Raw genomic sequence first — 19,208 nt, 5'->3', positions numbered from 1 at the left:
GCGCACAGCAGGAGTATTGCCTCACGCCTCCTGCTGGAGAGGCCCTCAGGCCCGCTGCGACTTGCCGCACATCTTGCACGACTGCCCGGTCATTCAGCCTTTTTGACGATCAGTGGGGAACACTCTTAGGGAAGTACTTCCCTTACTGCCCTACCTCACCCCCCCCTCCTATTGCTGCACGATACTGGAGAGCTTAATGATCTCTCCCAACCGCAACGCCGCTTACTGCACACTGCTCTGGCTACGGCTAAGGTGTGTATCCTCAGGCATTGGCGTGCGGCAACTGCCCCCTCACACGGGGAATGGATCACTGCAATGTACCAGGCTGCTTCCCATGAGCTAATCATATATGACTTGCAGGACAGAGCGGACGTATTTCTCCAAACATGGTCACCCTTTCTCTCGGGACCGATGAACTGTATGTCCAGTGAGGGGACTGCAACATACTCGACCGAGTTGGATTACCTTTACTTGGTGTGTCTACTATTAGATATCAGTGCGTTGTTGTCTATTGTCTCGCCCTGCCCGCTGTCGACCTCAGCTCAGTGTAAGCACCTGCCCTCTAGTTGAACCTATTGAGACTTCGACGATTACTCATCCCTGTCTTTCCCCTCCCCCTTTTTTTTCTTCCCCATCCCCTCCGCTTCCCCCACGTTCTATCTTGTTCCCATTAACCCTCTTTGAAGGTGTCTCTTGCCCCCCTCTCCCTCCCCACTCTCATCTGTGTCTTACCCTCGGCCACTACCACCATTATTATTATTTATAACCCCATGCTTATCCTCATATACGTCTCAGTTCCCTTCCCTCCCACTATTACCCTCACTCTCTCTCTTGTCCCCCTTCTATCCTCTTATCTCTCACTGATATCCTCTCCTCTTCCCTCCTTCTTTACTTCTCCTCTTATTGTTTGTTCTTAGTTGGACTCTTCCTTACTTTTTTTTCCAGCCTTGTCTACGTCTTCTTCTTCAGATCTATCCTCTATTATTATAACCCCGCCCATGTAAGTGTCTGCCTGGTGGTGAACTGATCAGGGTGGCTCCTGCCTCTTCACCCAGGGCTTCGGGTCCAAAAGCACACCTCCTGTCCCTTAAAGTGCAGTGTAACGTAAAGTATCTGCATAGAAAGCATGCAAAACAATCATTGTTTTTTTTAAAATCTAAACAACTGTGGTTTACACATAGGTGAATGAGAAGTAAAGATACAACTAACACCTTGTTCAGCAACAATACTTTTCTATGGCTGCACACCTTTGGGCATTTATCAAGTAGACATTTTTGCAGTAAATCAGTGCAGGCTATCCCAAGACATGCTGAATCAAATGTCTGAACAAGGAACTCTTCTAATAAACAATGGGCCAGATTTAAGTGAAAATGACGGTGCGTGTCGCTCGGCCAAATTTGCCGGCGTTGCACAACTTCATTTTCAAAACGCAGGGTTGTGTCGTATTTACAATAACATAGAGCACACCTGTGTTTCCCCCTGCGCCGGTGCACAATTTGCTGCTGCATGACAATGCAACGACCCTTGCACCATAGTGCAAGGATGGCTGCATTGAGGGGGAGATTGTTTTTATTTAGGAAGGGACACCTTCCGCCACAAAAACAATCTTCACTGGCGATGTGCTCCTTCTATGTGTGCTGCAAAATGCAGCACAGATAGAAAGAGCAAACAATTTGAAGAAATGAAAGCATTTCTGTTTGTTGTGTCACTCTAAGCCATCCCTGGGGTGGCGTTAGATTTAAGCGCTGCCTCAGGTTTATGAAAACTTGTAAATCTGGGGCAGCGTCAAACTGTGCACAGCAACACCCATGGCATGCCCCTTCCATGCAAAAGTGCTATGTGTGAAGGGGCCGTATTTACACAGTGGCATTAAGGGGGTCATTCTGACCTTGGCGGTCTTTTCGCAAGACCGCCGAGTTACCGCCGCGGAGAAGACCGCCGACCGCGGCGGTATGCCGCTGTGCGCATTCTGACCCCTGGGAGCGTTCTGCCGGGAAACCGCCAGCAGCCACACTGGCGGTCGGCGGGAAAGTGGAGACTGGTCAACCTCCACCGCCACGCCAGCAGAACACCGCCCACAGAATTACGACCCACATTTCTGTGTGGCGGTCTTCTGTTGGCGGTCTTCTGTTGGCGGTCACCTCCCCATGGCTCCCGTCACCTCCCGGAGGACCAACGCACAAGGTAAGTTGATCGTCCGTGAGGGGAGGGGGTGGGGGGGTGTTGTGTGATGTGTGCGTGCATGGGGGTGTGCGTGTGAGTGTGTAGAGGGGGTGTGTGAGTGCGTGCATGCGGGCGGGGAGTGCTGCTGTGCCTATGGGCAATGTGTGTAGTTCGGCGGGTGCGCATGTCGGCATGTATGTGTGCGGGTATGTGTCCCCGTTGTGTATGTGTGTGTGTAGGGGGTGTGTATATGTGCATGTTGGGGGTGTGTGCATGTCGGGGTCCGTGTATGTGCATGTCGGGGTGGGGGTGGGGAGGGGGTTCGTACCACCTCTGGGGGGTGGCAGGGGGGTGGAGGGTGTGGGGGGAGGACTCGGGGGGGGCGGTGGGGGGTGGGGGAGACCCCTATCAGTGCCAGGGAAGGAATTCCCTGGCCCCGATAGTGCCTACCGCCATGGTTCGCATGGCGGTTCCCGAACGCCAGAAACCGCGGCGGTAAGCAGGGTCATGATACCGTTGGCGGTCTTGGGTCGACCGCCGGACCGGAGTGCGCAGACTCCAGCCCGTCGGTCATGACCGCCGTGGCTGTGGGAGTGGGGAAGTGGCGGTCGGTCGCGGCGGTGACCGCCGCGGTCAGAATGCCATTTTTAATACCGCCGGTCTGTTCGCGGTCCGACCGCCGCCTCTCCGCCGACCGCCAAGGTCAGAATGAGGGCCTAAGTCACAAAAAGTGGCTGAACGTCACCTTGAAAATACGGTGCAGTGCATAGCGTCACCGAAGCGCCACTATAAGTGACACTCTGGTGGCGCTAAGGGCTCTTAAATATGCCCCAGTATTTGTAAAGGCTTTTATGTTAGCTCAAGTGCTGTACTTCTAGGTTAGCAGTGGGAGTTGTACGCATTACAATAGCAGAGGTTTGATGTATTTTCTTGTCTCATAGGCTTTTATTGCTTGACAGCTTATGAAATCCTATGTACACTTCTGATATTTATTATGGGCAGCATGTGTTTCGTCCCCATCGGATGTCCAAACAGGGCTTGTTAAATTGATGCTGACTTAAAATATAAAACTGAAAATCTCCTCTAGGCCTCCAGTTGCCTTCCCCTTTACATGCAGTTACAATTTCCTCAATTTAAAACTAAATGGTTGTTGACTCCAGCACAGCTCAAAATAAGCATTGACAAAGCCAATAGGTCTGACATTTTTATTGAGAGAAAGTTGTCAACCTTTTATTTGTGGTTGTGTGAATGGGTGAGTGCATAAATGTGAGAATGAGTAATTGCTTGAGGAATTCCTGAGTGAATAAATGGGTGTAGGAATGAGAGCAAAAAGAACAGATGATGGACGGAATGCTGAACAATGTTAAATATTTACCCCCAGTCACCGATCTGGGCCTAAATCCATTGTTTTTTTGCTCACCACGCCATTCAAGTTTGGACCCAGCAAAACGCAAATCAGCCTTGGCTCTGCTCCCCATGGGAACAGTCTATCCCAAACTGCCAGGACTGGTACTCCCTGGACTGCAAACAAGCGTCTTGGGACCAGTTTCAGGGTATCACCCCTCATCAGCTAGGCTAGCTTGAATCCAGTAGCATAGCAATCACGGGACCCATGTCTGGGCATACCCCTCCCACTTAGGGCAACAAATGCAAAAAGAACAGATGAGGGATGGAATGCTGAATAATGTCAAACATTCACCCCCAGTCAGGGATCTGGACCTAAACCCATTGTTTTATTTGCTCACCACATCGTTCAAGTTTGCACCCAACCATATGCAAACCAGTCTTGACTCTTCTCCCCATGGGAACAGACCAGTCCAAACTGCAAGACCTGTTTCTCTCTGGACTGGAAACGAGCATCTTGTGACCTGTTTTGGGGCATCAACCCTCATCAGCCAGGCTAACATATGTAGCAAGCATGGTACCCACTTCTGGGCATACCCATCCCATTCAGGGAGAGAAATACAAAAAGAACAGATGATGGACGGAACGCTGAACAATGTCAAACATCCACCCGCAGTCACAGATCTGGGCCTAAGTCGATTGTTTTTTTTTTGCTCCCCACACCATTCTAGTTTTGACCCAGCCATATAAGCAAGTCAGTCTTGACCCTGCTCCTCATGATAACAGTCCAACCTGAAATGCTAGGTCAGGTCCTCCCTGGAATAGAAACACTCTTCCCGCTTCATTTGCACATTTTAACAAACTACAGACAGACGTGAGACCCACAGCCACACAGATACAGCTTATTCATCACTTTTGCAATCATTTTATTATTAGTCACTCATCATTTCCTGATTCACTGCAGCACAGTTTCAAGCATTGTTGGTTCACTGTTATAGCCAGCTTCCTTTTATTATTATTTGCAGTAGGACTGATATCATGAGGACCAATAAAGTTCAACTTTCAGCAGAAATGCAACTCTCATTTCATGATGGCTATTAGAGTTATACATGAATGAGAGCATTTTCACTGCTTCCTGCTTGCCACATCCTTCCTGCTATTACCCATGCACCCTCTTGAGATGGACTGAAGTAAACTATTTAAAAGTGATTTTCCTATTGATATATTGTTGTAGGTCAATATATATATCACTGTCATCTCTTTACTGGTAACAGAAGTCTGGAGACTGTGGTGATGCTGGACGAGCATACAGGTCCTAGATTGCAACTATCGCCTTCAGCAAATATGCAGCATTTGCTATTATACTAAAAAAAATGCAGTTTCTTTGATGCAGACTCTGCCAGTATGTAAGCAAAATTGAATTACTTACAATTCCTTACACTCCAAACACTGAACAATTACCTTGTGATTTGATCCTTAAGATGGCTAATACGTCATCTAAGCAATGCCTGAGATTCGTTGCAACAGTGCACCGCTCTTTGGGGATCATTTATTAACATTTTGCATTGGTTTTGCATCATCAAAATGACAGAAACTGGTGAAAGAATTTTATTTGAGAGATACTTTCAAAAACAAAATGCATTCTATGTAGGGGTGGGCGATGTATTTCTGTCCACTGGTGGAGTTGACAGAGTTTTGGCCACTCTCCGTTGCGTTTGTAAATCAGAGTTCCAGTCAAATATTGTCAACCACCACATGGCAGAGTTTTCTCTCTCACAACTCACTAACAGTAAGTTGTAGAGTGAGATTTGGCATCCCCTAATGCTAGGAGAGCACCTGGCAAGATATCTCCAATGCGGGTCGTTGCCGGAGGTCGCCTCCATTCACCGCCAGAAATCTACTTGAGTAGCAGCAAAACCAACTTGAGAAACTCTGCCCTCTGGCTCACCATGTGGTGTCTTTCCATGCTAATTTTTCAGCCCAGAATGAGCTCCCAGAGCTAAATCACAGCGCGAGCAGCACAACATGTCTAGTTCTGCCTTTTAGCAGAATTCCATGGAATCTCACTAAGGTAACGCTGTGGAATTCCACAGAGTTAAACGCTACAAGTTCTTCCCATTCCTAGTTCTATCCTTGAAAGGTGTCAGAAAGTAATGCATTACTTTGCATCAAGGAATGTTCCAAGAATGGTACATGAACCTTCCCATGCAACTACCCATGGTTTTCATCAAATAGTCTTATCTACTAAAGACAGACGAAATAGTTTTGCACCAAAAAATAATGCTTGTTTTAGGCAGATGTTAAAAAGCCTAATGCTTTTGTTTCTCTAATCTTCTCTGGTTGTGCATGTGTGCTGTCCTGTACAGCACACATCAAAAGTGAGAAAAGGTTTGAAGTTTTTCTAAGCATAGTATTTTGTACGGGATGGGCAGCAGTATTGTTCATTGGAGAAGAGAGTAACAGCGTCATATCTTATCTTAGTAGATATGGTGCTGGCCTGCTCTCTCTCTCTCTCTCTCTCTTGTACAATGCAGCACAGTAACTTTATTTGCTGCACTGTTTTCCATGTCAGCTTTGTAAATCTTCACTTTTGTTTACTGACAGAGAGCTAAATCAGATTGCAAATGGCCCTAAAGTAAAGCAAAGAACAAACTATTTTGAAATGGTCTGCCCAAGCTCTAAACAGACACACTCTTTTGGAGTAGTATTTGCTTCTGAATTATTGCCTCCCCTCTGTTAAATCACATGAGCCACATCTACTTCACATATTAACCAATAATGTTGAAATGAGTAGTGAAGTTTGTTGGGATACAAATTGCCATGCTTGCCTCTGGAGAGCTGTGCTGTGTCCTATATCCATTTTCTACTGCCTTTGTTGTTTTCCCTTATGGAGCTCAAAAAACATGTAAAATCATGTAAAATCTTGTGAGCCCTCTGATGCTTCTCCTGTTTAATTTACTTGAGATTCCAGAACTGCGCTCTCAGGTCAGCCAAAGTAGCTTCTCCCCTTCTACCTGGGTTCAAATAGACTAGTAGTGGTGGTGACATGATTATAGAGGAGAGACGTGCCCTTTTATTAACACCCTCCACAAGTAGAGGTCCACTGTCTTCACCTAGGTCAAAGGTAAACCTGTCTCTCTGAACAGTGGCCCTTTTACACTACAATGTGAGGGACATGCTTGAGAGTATGTACAGCTGTGTAGTTGCAAATGATTGATAAACATTTGAATGCAACTTGTACTATGCATGGAGGAGTCTCAGTTGTTCTCAAAATAGTGATGGTGTTGTGCAAAGGCTGCCCAGAAACAGGATGGATGGAGCCTGGACATTCACCTTCCATTCCCTCCTTTCCTTACCTGTTTCTGTGGGTAGATGTGTATGGGGGACAGTCATTTATGTAGCCACAGTGCCTCTGCCAGAGATCTCCCTGCTCCTCCCCTTCTACCTGCCTCAATCTACGTACCTGAAGAATCTGACACAATTATGGGACTAGTACACATTCTTCCTGGACAAGCTAGAACTGGTCCAAGAGATTTTGCAGTGTACATTACTCTTACATGCCATGATTATTCAATTCAAAGGCTTCAGAGAGACAAATTGTTCAACTATGATTAAAAATAATAGATTTGATGCCTGATATGTGGTTCAATGATTTTCTTCACATCCAAGGTGGACCTGCACATCCATTTAGAATACCAGACTGACTCCCAGAGGTAGCACTATGCTGGTGGCAAGTCTGCGGCAAAGACACAAGTAGGAAGCAATGCTGGGAGTCATCTATGGAGAGATTGCTGACTGAGGAGAAAATGCTAGATTGTGCCATTCAGGTTGAGTGGCCCCCTGTCAGTGAGATCCACTGCCAATCTGCACTAAAGTGAGGATCGTGGGACTGCACCATTTCCAGAGAACCTCAGTCTAACTGTTTAAGTTCTCCTGCACCAATTCGAGGTACCCTGGTCTAACTATTTAAGTTCCCCTGAACGCCTACAACTTAAAAACCAAGACCAGGAGAAGAAATGTTGCTCTGTGCTGCTGAAAATAATGATCCTTCTTCATCACTGACCCCTTCTGTGCTGCAGAGAAGCATGTTTGCAAATTTCAGTAGTCTTCAGAGTCACTCAACATTAATGCAGCTTAACTCTCTTTGAAGAAACATCTGAGTAAAGTCTCCTTAATCCTTGAACCCCTGACCTTTCTATAACACACTGATCCGGATTTATATGCAGTTGAATCTCGTTTCCTGACCCCAAATTAAGATCTTGCTGTTTCTGATGGGCAAAGTCAGAGTCCCTAGACCTATGAGCATCCCTTGCACCACAATTTATTTGACAATGACTGACAATTCTCAAGATATAGCACCTTGGGCCATCTAGTACCTTCACATAGGTATTATCTTTCACTGGCAGTGGTACCAGCATAAACCACCATGCTTAGCAAATGGAATTGGAATATTCCAGTTGACTATGGCCAGCAAGGGTGATCAGATACTGAATGTTGTCACTGAACCCCTGTAACTTGTTGAACCTGGCTGAGAACTGCCTTGATTCTTTGAGGGGATATGCAGGCCAGTAGAGGATCCAGTTGTTTTGTTGGAAGGTGAATCAATATCCAGCCAGTAGAGGATCCAGTTTTTTTGTTGGAAGGTGAATCAATATCCAGCACAAGTTACAGAACATGAATTCAAACAGAAAAATACTATCCCCTTGCAAGCGTAGCAAAGTGAGGTTGTCTCTTTGAAGAATATCTTTACAGGATTGAGAATTTGATGTTAATATTTCATTGTGCTTTTTCACCAAGAACCATGGACTGTGTTCCAAAGGCAGACTTGGACTTTGTAAATACTTTTCATTGCATATCTTTGTTCAAAGGTCCTCATGCAAAATCTTTGAACAGTTCTAAGTGCATCAGTGCTATAAAAGCATCATATATCTGGCTAGGAAGAACCTAAAAACTTCTGGCCTTCATTTATAATCACTGATTTCTGTATGATTTATTTTTTTATGTATACATAAGTGCATTTAAGTGAATAACTAACTGAAATTGTCATGTGGTATTAAAGTCTGCTACTCTATTATTAGAGGCTACATTTATATCACCTCCTTGAGTAGGCATTGAACTGCCCTGGGGCTCTGCCTATCCAATTGTTCCAGTAGTACTGTGGTCACAGGGGATCAGTGTTAAACAATTTTGTTAGTGGTGGAACCCAGTAACAACTAACTGAGGTTGGCCCTTTGAACTTGTTTAACTAAAGTGGCTCAAGGCCAAAATGTTTGGCACTTTTAAAACAGTAACAATAAACAGATTTAAATAATATGCTCAGTAATCACATATCCCACTTTCAAAGCTAAGGCCAATAAAGCCAGTGTGTTAAACCATTATCCCAGTTAAGACACATTAATCATTACATGTGGCATCTAAAGTAGCATACAGCTCTTCTTGCAAAACAGTGTTAATTTTGTTTTATATTCTCCTGTAAATTTTGCGACCAACATCGCTCTTCTATCATATTGGAACATGCTAAGTTATATGACACATGAAGCTAATGTAAAATCCATTATATGTAGTGGATCATCAGGTCACGTGATGTCTCCCTGCCATTTATTCCAACAAATGAGTGCGGGAGTGTTTCAAAGAAAGCATTCAAGCCCAAATACGCTTTAGAATTGACACTATACCATGTTCTTCATATGGGTTCTTCATACGCTAATTTAATTAATTTGAAATTGAGCCTGAAATCAGGCACAGTGCAGTTTGTTTGATTAGGTGTTTCATTATTAACTACTAGGTGAGCAAAGACCCAATACTGTGATTATTGGTTGAGTCTTGGAAGGTTAAAGGTTGAGGTAAAGCCTGTGATGCTGGAGAACCACTTACATGAAGATGGTATAGACCACCATTTTGTTACAAGTTCTAAGAGGAAAAAATGTGCTGCAATATGAGAGGTAGCAAGGGAATATGCTTGCAATACTATGATAAAGATCGTGAAGAGGCGTTCATGCAAATCTCACTGTGAAAAGGGAGTTTATCAAGACTTTTATGGAAGCATTTTTAAATCATGAAAATGAGTGCCATTAACATGTAGAAATAATGGTTAGGTCTCAGACGAAAAGTCATATTTTAAAGCAAGTGAGAGCACTAGGCTACCACAGCTAAACATATTAAGTTTATATCTATATGTTATTGTCTTTTGACAGCTTGGCGACAGAAGCTTTCCTATTCCCATGAAGACACCGAAAGCTGACTGGATGAGTGCCTTGAAGATGGAACAAAATGTTTCAAATGTTTGATATGAGAGCTTATATAATTGTGTGTCCTAGAGTAGGCTGAGATTTCACCACAGAAGCTAACTTTTATGTTGCTTTAGAGACTGATTTCCCAGACGTTTCCTAGATTCATTCTGAGACTTCCTTTTCATTTTCCCTGCCTGAATCTATGCTGCTCAGGGACTCTACTGAGTTTCTTGAGCCGCTCTTTCTGGAAGTTCTGGTTTGATTTGAGATTTAATGCTAAAGTTTTATGCTTTCGTGTTTTCATCTCTCAAATTCAATCTGTTTACGGGTTGTAGCTGATACCTTCCTTTACCAATACCCAATCCCATTCTGAGATTTAGACTAAGGTGTTTTACTTTATGGAACACGCTTTATGCACTTGCCCTTCTGTTACGTGATTAGTAATTGATTGATGATTGCTGATGCTGATTAATGAAGATTTTACTTACTAAAACATTTTTAAATAAACCTTTTGAACCCAAGCCTAACGCTCATCATTGACTCCCAAAAGATTGAAATTTAAACTGGGATGACTAATTGATTTGAGTTACATCTTCATCCAAGGTCCATTGGCAGAGACTTCTGATTTGATGAGTTGGTAAGATTACATTGTAAATCGAGGGCCGTATTTATACTCCGTTTGCGCCGAATTTGCGTCGTTTTTTTCTACGCAAATTCGACGCTAAACTAACGCCAACTAACGCCATATTTATACTATGGCGTTAGAGGCGTATAGCGCCAAAGTTCCCGGAATGTGCGTCATTTTTTAGCGTGAACCCCTTCCTTGCGTTAATGATATGCAAGGGAGGCGTTCCCGTCTAAAAAATGACTCCCAGGCCTTTACGTGGTATTTATACTCCCGGGCAAAAGAGACGCCCGGGAGTGGGCGTGGCTAAAAACGGCGCATTTGCGCCGCTTTTTAACGCCTGGGTCAGGCATGGCGTTAAGGGACAAGTGGGCTCAAAATGAGCCCAGAGTGCCCTCCCCTGCCCCCAGGGACCCCCCCTGCCACCCTTGCCCACCCCAGGAGGACACCCAAGGCTGGAGGGACCCACCCCAGGGACATTCAGGTAAGTTCAGGTAAGTATTTTTTTTTTTTTTTTTATAATTTTTTTTGGCATAGGGGGGCCTGATTTGTGCCCCCCTACATGCCACTATGCCCAATGACCATGCCCAGGGGACAGAAGTCCCCTGGGCATGGCCATTGGGCAAGGGGGCATGACTCCTATCTTTACAATGATAGGAGTCATGTTGATGGGGGATGGGCGTCGAAAATAAATGGCGCAAGTCGGGTTACGATGATTTTTTCGACGTAACCTGACTTGCCCCATTTTAAGACGCCCATGCGCCATTTTCCCCCTACGCCGGCGCTGCCTGGTGTACGTGGTTTTTCTCGCGCACACCAGGCAGCGCCGGTCTGCTTGCGCCGGCTAACGCCATTCAATAAATACGGCGCCCGCATGGCGCTTCAGAATGGCGTTAGCCGGCGCAAAACTTTTTGACGCTAAACTGCGTTAGCGCAGTTTAGCGTCAAAAAGTATAAATATGGGCCCAAATATTTTACTAAGATCCCAGAGCCATCATAGTTAGTAGAGAGACCACGATTTATGGAATTAGAAAAGGGATCTGTAGTAATTTAAAAAAATGACCACGAGATAGATAGATTCCCATAAACTATTGCCCAAAGCCCGAGCTGAAAGATTCATTGAGTGCAGTTTTCTAAAGTGGTTGCTAAATTAAAGGTTTATCAATAGGGTTATGCGTCAAAATTGATTATTGTGGTTTTACTCACGTATTAGTATTGGTATGCGTATTGAATGAACTATTGAAGCTTATGACTTGCTGATGCTTTTTGTCAATAAAGAAGATAAAGAGGCTATTGGACTAAGAAGTAGCCTAAGATCCTGGGATAGATAAACAAAGAGTTGACTTGTGGCTTTCTTGCATATGATGTGCAAAGGTGATACTGCATTGATTTAGGTGATTTTTTACTGTTTGAGATTTCACGGATGTGCCTCAAAATCTTTCTGAATGAGAAAAAGTCAAAGGGTGCAAAAAGCGAAAGCCCTGATTTATACTTTTTTTGCGCCGCATTACCATCAGTTATTGACGCAAATGCGGCGCAAACGCACAAAATACAATTGAATTTTTTAAGTTTGCGCCGCTTTTGCGTCAAAAAATGACGGTAATGCGGCACAAAAAAAGTATAAATCAGGGTCTAAATACATTTCATTTGTTGAGTTGCTCTTCGTGTTTTCTTTTAGAAGGAGCAGACAAAGACTGTTTTTTTTATGGTCCAGAGAACAGAAGAATTGCTGCTTTGTGTGAGGTTATCATACAGGTGGGTGAGCTGCAACTTTGTTGTGCCACATTATGCCATGCTGGTATTTTCTTCAGTTGGTGTCAAACGCCATGCTGAGATTAGTTGAACTGTAAGAAGAGCCCCGCAGTGATTAGTTAGCTGGTTTACAGAGCCACGCTGAGATTGGGAGACGGGCTTATTGAAAATTTATGTATATGGATCAGAATCAAAACATTGAAGATTCATAATTTGCTGTTTGCCATTTGTTGATTTAAATTCTAAATCATGCATTTTTTCAAATCTATTAGAGGTTTAATAAGAGGTGATGTGACTTTTGCAGTTCGGGAGGGTGAGGAAACACCTTTTGCTTATCATATGATTGAAGAAGGGTTACATATATGTGTAGGGCTTCATCAGTGTGCGAGATCACTGAGAAAAAAGGTCTATTGTGACATGAAGCCTCCTCGTGGACCTATACAATTTAGAGCACTACATGCTTGGGAGAAGATGACTCATATTAGAAAAAGAGAGAAACAGCAAAGACGAACATAAAGGGGTATGAGAAATTACACTGAGGCAAATGGGATGAACAACAACAGAGGTGGAGAAAGACTTTAGTGGAGGGAACTAGATTATATCCTGTTATTACTAATAAAAACTTGAGAAACATGAGAAACAGAAAATAAAAATTAAGAAGGACAAAAATAAGAAAGATAATGAAAGGAAATATGATTATAATTGTGATTCAGGAGATGAGATATTGGACAAATTATTGACTGCATGCCCACCACCTTATATGGTTTCTGTGACAAGCACTGAGGGTATTTCAACTAATAATTTGCTACAGCCCCTGTTGATCCATATTCTTTGTAGATTAAAAGACCATTACAAATGACACATCCTGTTATGACAGCCTGTTGTACAACCTGTGATACCAAATAGTATTCCAGCTCTAGTTGAGACTGTACAGTCAGTGATGCCTATAGGTGTTACTGCTCTCATTGTGTCTGTACCAGCACCTATTGCTAGGGTTATCACAACACAGCCAGTAGAGATGTGCTCTGAGAAATATTGTCCCAAATGCAGTAGCTCAAGGAGCTGTTGGAGGAGCTCTGTAACAGGGCTTATTCTGGCTTTTTAGATTTCACAGATTGTGGCATGGACACCGCCACAGACTACTCAAACATTAAAGAAATGGTTAAGAAGTGTCTTTATAACACAAGGACAAGGAGAAACAAAAATGTTTGAAGATGGGATTCTCCCCCTTAGTTAGAGGAAGCCAGTAAAAGCAGTGCAAAGAAAGAGGATGTAGGAAACCCAGATTCTAGTCAAAATGCAGAAATGGAAAGACCATTGAATGCTCCAAGATTAAAAATAGAAATGGAAGAAATAATTAGAGGATGTCTGGTTATTAAACATCTGAATCAATACCAAGAAAAATAACTGATTTATTTGTGCAAGGAAATTACTAGGCAAGTGTCACCTACACATAACAAATTGACTGAATTGGCAAATAAATATGAAGTCGGTTTCTCAAAAGCATGCCATTGCAGAAACGTTTCAGGGTATATTTGGGCAATTAATTAATTGGAACAGTGCATTCTTCAGATGGGGTGAGTTTGAAAAGCAATTAGTGACAGAAGTAAAAGGAAGGTCCCCTTCAGGTACTTCAGATGATGAAGAAGCTTCAGCTTATCCATTAGGAGAAATACCAGGTGGAGGGTATGTGCATGTGCCTTGGAGTAGGGAAGATCTTGCAACATTTAGAAACAATTTTCCAAAATTGAGAGACAACCCTATGCAGAGGTAAAAAGAAGCTGAAAAGTTTGTGAAGATTTCAAAAGTGGTGTGGACTGATTTGAATATACTCTTTTGATATTGTTGTTGAAAATGATTTGTGGGCTAAATGTAAAATTGATGTACATTCGTAAAATTCAAAGCCACCAAGAGATTTCCGCACTAAGCCATCACCTATTGTGAGGATAAATACAGTGAGGTGATTACATTTCTGAAAGGTAGAGTTCTGCCAAAGGATTTAGATTATGCAAGGTTGAACAGAATCCAGCAAGAGGTGAAGGAGTCAGTGCATAAGTATTATTCCAGACTGTTGATGGTAATTCAGCAACACACAGGTCAAATGCTTCTTGAGCAGAATGATATGGAATTCTTTATTTCCCAGTTTGTTATGAGACTGAGACCTGAGATGCATATGTAGCAGAATGTGAGTTGTTGACAGACAAAGCCACTGGATCAGATTTTGAAGAATGCAAAGTATTGTAGTGATGAACAAGAAATGAAGTAGAAACAAAATTAATGAGAAGTTTATGTTAGCCCAAACGAAAATGGCGTAGAAACGTTTTTGGAATCAGTTGTTTGCAAGGAGTGTTGATGCAATGCAAGGTGGCAGTTTCAAGAATAGCATGCAAGGTACTGGGTTTCAAGGTGGTTTTCCAGGTGTTCAAGGAGGATTCGTTGTTTCACTGGGTAGAGTTCGAGGAGTTTTGACAGATATGAATTGAGGTGTAGATTTCCAACATTTGATGAAATTACTCTTTGTCACTTTTGTAACAAGATTGACCATTGGAAAAGAGAGTGTAAGCTGAATCCTGATAGAATGAATCACAATAATCAGATGCAAGGAGGCAATCCCATGCAAATGAAGACTGTGCCCCTACAACAATAACAAGTGCCCATGCAGAGACAGGTTCCTGTGACCCAGGTCCCACAAGCCCTCATGGCTCAACAAAATGCAAGTAGTCCTAAAATTAACATGCATCAGATGCTCAGAAAAACAAAAAGTAATTTCAGGTTCAGAGCCAAAATGTATTTCAACATTTCCTCATTCTGGACAATGAGAACTTTGACCCTCATGATTCCCAATGACGGTGCCTGAGGGGGGAAGAGACTATATTTTGCAGAGTCTTAGAAGGAGGCTAAAGTGGACCATTCAGGGAAGGCGAGGTAAATGGTCACCAAGTGGCATTTCTTATTGACACTGGTGGCACCCATTCCACTGTTAGAATAGCAGAAGTCCAAAACCCACCACTCTTGGGACAGAAGATCCAAGTTGTAGACATTACATATATACAGATTGCAAGAAAAACAAAAACAAAAAAGAAAAACACAAGTTTGTGTGTGTGACTCGAAACTTGCTAGTACATGATTTATTTTCCAAGTCAAACTGCACAATTTATTGTGCACCACATGGAGTAGCTTTCCAAACCCATGATGAAGACATGGAGTTCAAGCTAGCTTTACAAGATGCTGTAGGGCTTTATCCAATGAGAACAATGGAAGACTTGTTGCCTGATATGTGAGACCATCAACCCAGTAGTATGAGATTTCACAGGGAAAGATATTGGACTAATTAAAGTTGTAGAGGCAGTCTGTATTACAGTGAAGCCAAATGCTGTTTTTTCCAAGGCCACCACCTTATCACATTACCCCAGAGACAGTGACAGGAATAAAACCTGTAATTGAGGATATGTTGAAGAAAGGGATTTTGATGAAAATAGTTGCTAGTTCCTGTAACTCACTGATTATGGGTCACAGAAGCCTAATGGGAAGGTTTGGTTAGTGCAGGATTTGCAAAAATAAATGCCATTGTTATTTCAAATTGTCGATTTTATTGCATGACGACACCCAGTTTCTTCTCTAATTTGTGTTTCAAGAGAGAGCTTTGGCATAGTCCAAGTTCGACAAGGGTATACATAAAGTCTTTCAAAGTTCAACCAAATTCTGAAGGAAAATCTTGAGAAATGCCTCGGAAATCAGTCCTTGCGCAGTACATTGATGATTTGCTTGTAAACAGGATTTCATTGTACTTCTAAATCACTTAGTTGAGAATGAACATAAAGTGTCCGAGTGGCCCGAGTAAACTGCAATGCTGTCAAAAAGAAGTGACATATCATTGAAAAGGGAACAAGGAAAGTGTTACACGAAAGAACAGAGGTCATTCTGAGGATGGGTCATCCAAAAATGCAAAGAGAAGTCAGAATGTTTTGGGCAATGGTTGGCTACTGTAGACAGTGGACACCAAACTTTTCTCTAGTGGCTAAACTCTTACTGAGGCTGACACACAAAGATGTGGCTGATCTGCTTCCACAGGACAAAAAATGCATGAACGCTTTCCTAGAGCTGAGAGAAAGTTTTTGCTGTGCCCCGGCACTAGGAATAGCAGACTACAGTAAAATGTTGAAATTGTTTTAACCTTGATTCTGTCACCACAGGGCTGCTAGATTGTCGGAAATCTGTGGGTGCAGTGAGTACAAGTATTGAGAGGTGTGAAAGCATAGATAATGGGCATCCTTTAACTGTAATGGTCGCTCACTCTATAGAAGGTTTGCTTACCAGTACAAAGATTCAGTACATGTCTAGTTCCTGACTTACCAAATATGAGCAACAAATCCATGCTTCTGATAATGTAATATTAAAGCATTGCCAGGTTTTATATCCCAGTACCCTACTGCTGTTACCTGAAAGTGATGTATCTGATGATTTCAATCATGATTTTCTTGATGTCACAGACTTATGCACGAAGCCAAGACCCAACATATAAATGAGCCTTTAATTAGACCCTATTATGAGCTTTTTATACATAGTTCATGTTTGAGAATGAATTATGGTTTCCTGAAAACAGCTTACACTTGCTGTACAATCCAAGACATTGTGGAAGACTCTTGGCTTCAAGGCATTACCTCAGCACAAGTTGCAGAATTAATTGCCCTTACCAGAACTAGCAAATTAACAGCCCAAATGAGGGCAACTACATTTACAAATAGTCAGTATGACTATAGTGTGGTTCATGACTTTGGGCAGTTATAGTCACAGAGAGGTTTCATGCCATCATCTGGTTCACTGATTAGAAATGGTGAGCATGTGAAGAAACTGCTAAAAGCTGTGCAACTTCCAACTGAAATTGCTGTTGTTAAGTGTGCAACTCACAGGAGTGACAATAGGTATGTCTCAGTGGGAAATAGATAGGCTGACGAAGTTGTACATTATTGTGCACTTGTGGCCTGCACCATTAATGGAATATTTACAGATGAATCTCAAGAGCACACTATCTTTTCAATGTTGATGTCTATCACTGACATATGGGAAGAACTTCAAAGTTTGCAGGAAAATGTCACACAGGCAGAACAGCGGGTTGGATCAGAGCAGGATGTGGAAAGAATGCGAATGACATTTAGATTTCAGCAGATGGAAAATCAGTGTTACCAGACAGTTTATTATCTCCTATGACACAACACTTCCATGCCTGTTCACATTTGGGAAGGGATTCAATGATAAGGTCCTTGAGCCAGAACTGGTTTACTCCCATATTCAGTATACATGCAGAAGATTTGTGTCACCATTGTGTTACATGCCAACAGGTGAATGTAGGGAAATGATCACCAGTTTAACTGAGTCATGAAGGGAGATCAGATGGTTCCTTCAATAGATGCAGATGGACTACATCTAAATGCCTGTTTGAAATGGGCTGAGATATGTTCTGGTTGGTTATAATGTGCATTTTTCCTAGATGGGTTGAAGCCTATCAAACAAGCAGAAATGACAGTCTCACTGTAGCAAAGTTGTTGCTAAGGGAATTAGCATTGAGGTAAGAAATGCTGGTTTCTCTGGAATCAGATTTAGGGACTCATTTTAAAAATGAGCTCCTTAAAATGTTGGCCCATATTTATACTTTTTGACGCTAAACTGCGCTAACGCAGTTTAGCGTCAAAAAGTTTTGCGCCGGCTAACGCCATTCTGAAGCGCCATGCGGGCGCCGTATTTATTGAATGGCGTTAGCCGGCGCAAGCAGACCGGCGCTGCCTGGTGTGCGCGAGAAAAACCACGTACACCAGGCAGCGCCGGCGTAGGGGGAAAATGGCGCATGGGCGTCTTAAAATGGGGCAAGTCAGGTTACGTCGAAAAAATCGTCGTAACCCGACTTGCGCCATTTATTTTCGACGCCCATCCCCCATCAACATGACTCCTGTCCCCTGGGCATGGTCATTGGGCATAGTGGCATGTAGGGGGGCACAAATCAGGCCCCCCTATGCCAAAAAAAATTATTAAAAAAAAAAATATATACTTACCTGAATGTCCCTGGGGTGGGTCCCTCCAGCCTTGGGTGTCCTCCTGGGGTGGGCAAGGGTGGCAGGGGGGGTCCCTGGGGGCAGGGGAGGGCACTCTGGGCTCATTTTGAGCCCACTTGTCCCTTAACGCCATGCCTGACCCAGGCGTTAAAAAGCGGCGCAAATGCGCCGTTTTTAGCCACGCCCACTCCCGGGCGTCTCTTTTGCCCGGGAGTATATATACCACGTAAAGGCCTGGGAGTCATTTTTTAGACGGGAACGCCTCCCTTGCATATCATTAACGCAAGGAAGGGGTTCACGCTAAAAAATGACGCACATTCCGGGAACTTTGGCGCTATTCGCCTCTAACGCCATAGTATAAATATGGCGTTAGTTGGCGTTAGTTTAGCGTCGAATTTGCGTCGAAAAAAACGACGCAAATTCGGCGCAAACGGAGTATAAATACGGCCCGTTGTGTGCAGCATTACATGTGGAGCAGAAACTGCAGTTTAGCTATTGACCGGAGGCTTCTGGAATAGTTGAGCAGATACGTGGAACAATAAGAGCCTGATTGGCTAAAGTATGTCCATCCACTTCCCTGAAATGTCCTGATGCTTTACTCTTGATATTGATGAGCCCAAGAAGTACGCTTGACAGGAAGACAGGAGTTGTGAGATTGTCTGCTCTACCAGCAAATGCATTTGTGAACATAACACATAACATGGTACACAATTACTGCAAAGGATTGGCTGATGTGGTGCATTCTGCTTCTCTGCAGGTTGAAGCTGTCACTGCAAATCTGAATCAAGAGCAGTGCCACTAACTAAGCCTCAAATATTTGATGCTGATAAAGAAACATGTGAGAAAGTCCTCTCTGGAGCTCAAGTGGAAAGGTCCCTACCAGGTTGTTTTGATCACGAGCACTGCTATTAAATGTGCCAGAGTACCAAACTGGGTACATGTCTCACATACCCAGAGAACAAAAGATCCACATGAAGAAATAGTGTTCTATGAGCCAGAACCGAGAACTCTGGGGACTGTACCACTACAAACTGTGTAAGTTGCACA

This window comes from Pleurodeles waltl, chromosome 10 (genome assembly GCF_031143425.1).
Source record: "Pleurodeles waltl isolate 20211129_DDA chromosome 10, aPleWal1.hap1.20221129, whole genome shotgun sequence".
NCBI classification, from domain to species: Eukaryota; Metazoa; Chordata; class Amphibia; order Caudata; family Salamandridae; genus Pleurodeles; species Pleurodeles waltl.
This window is presented reverse-complemented; position numbering follows the sequence as displayed.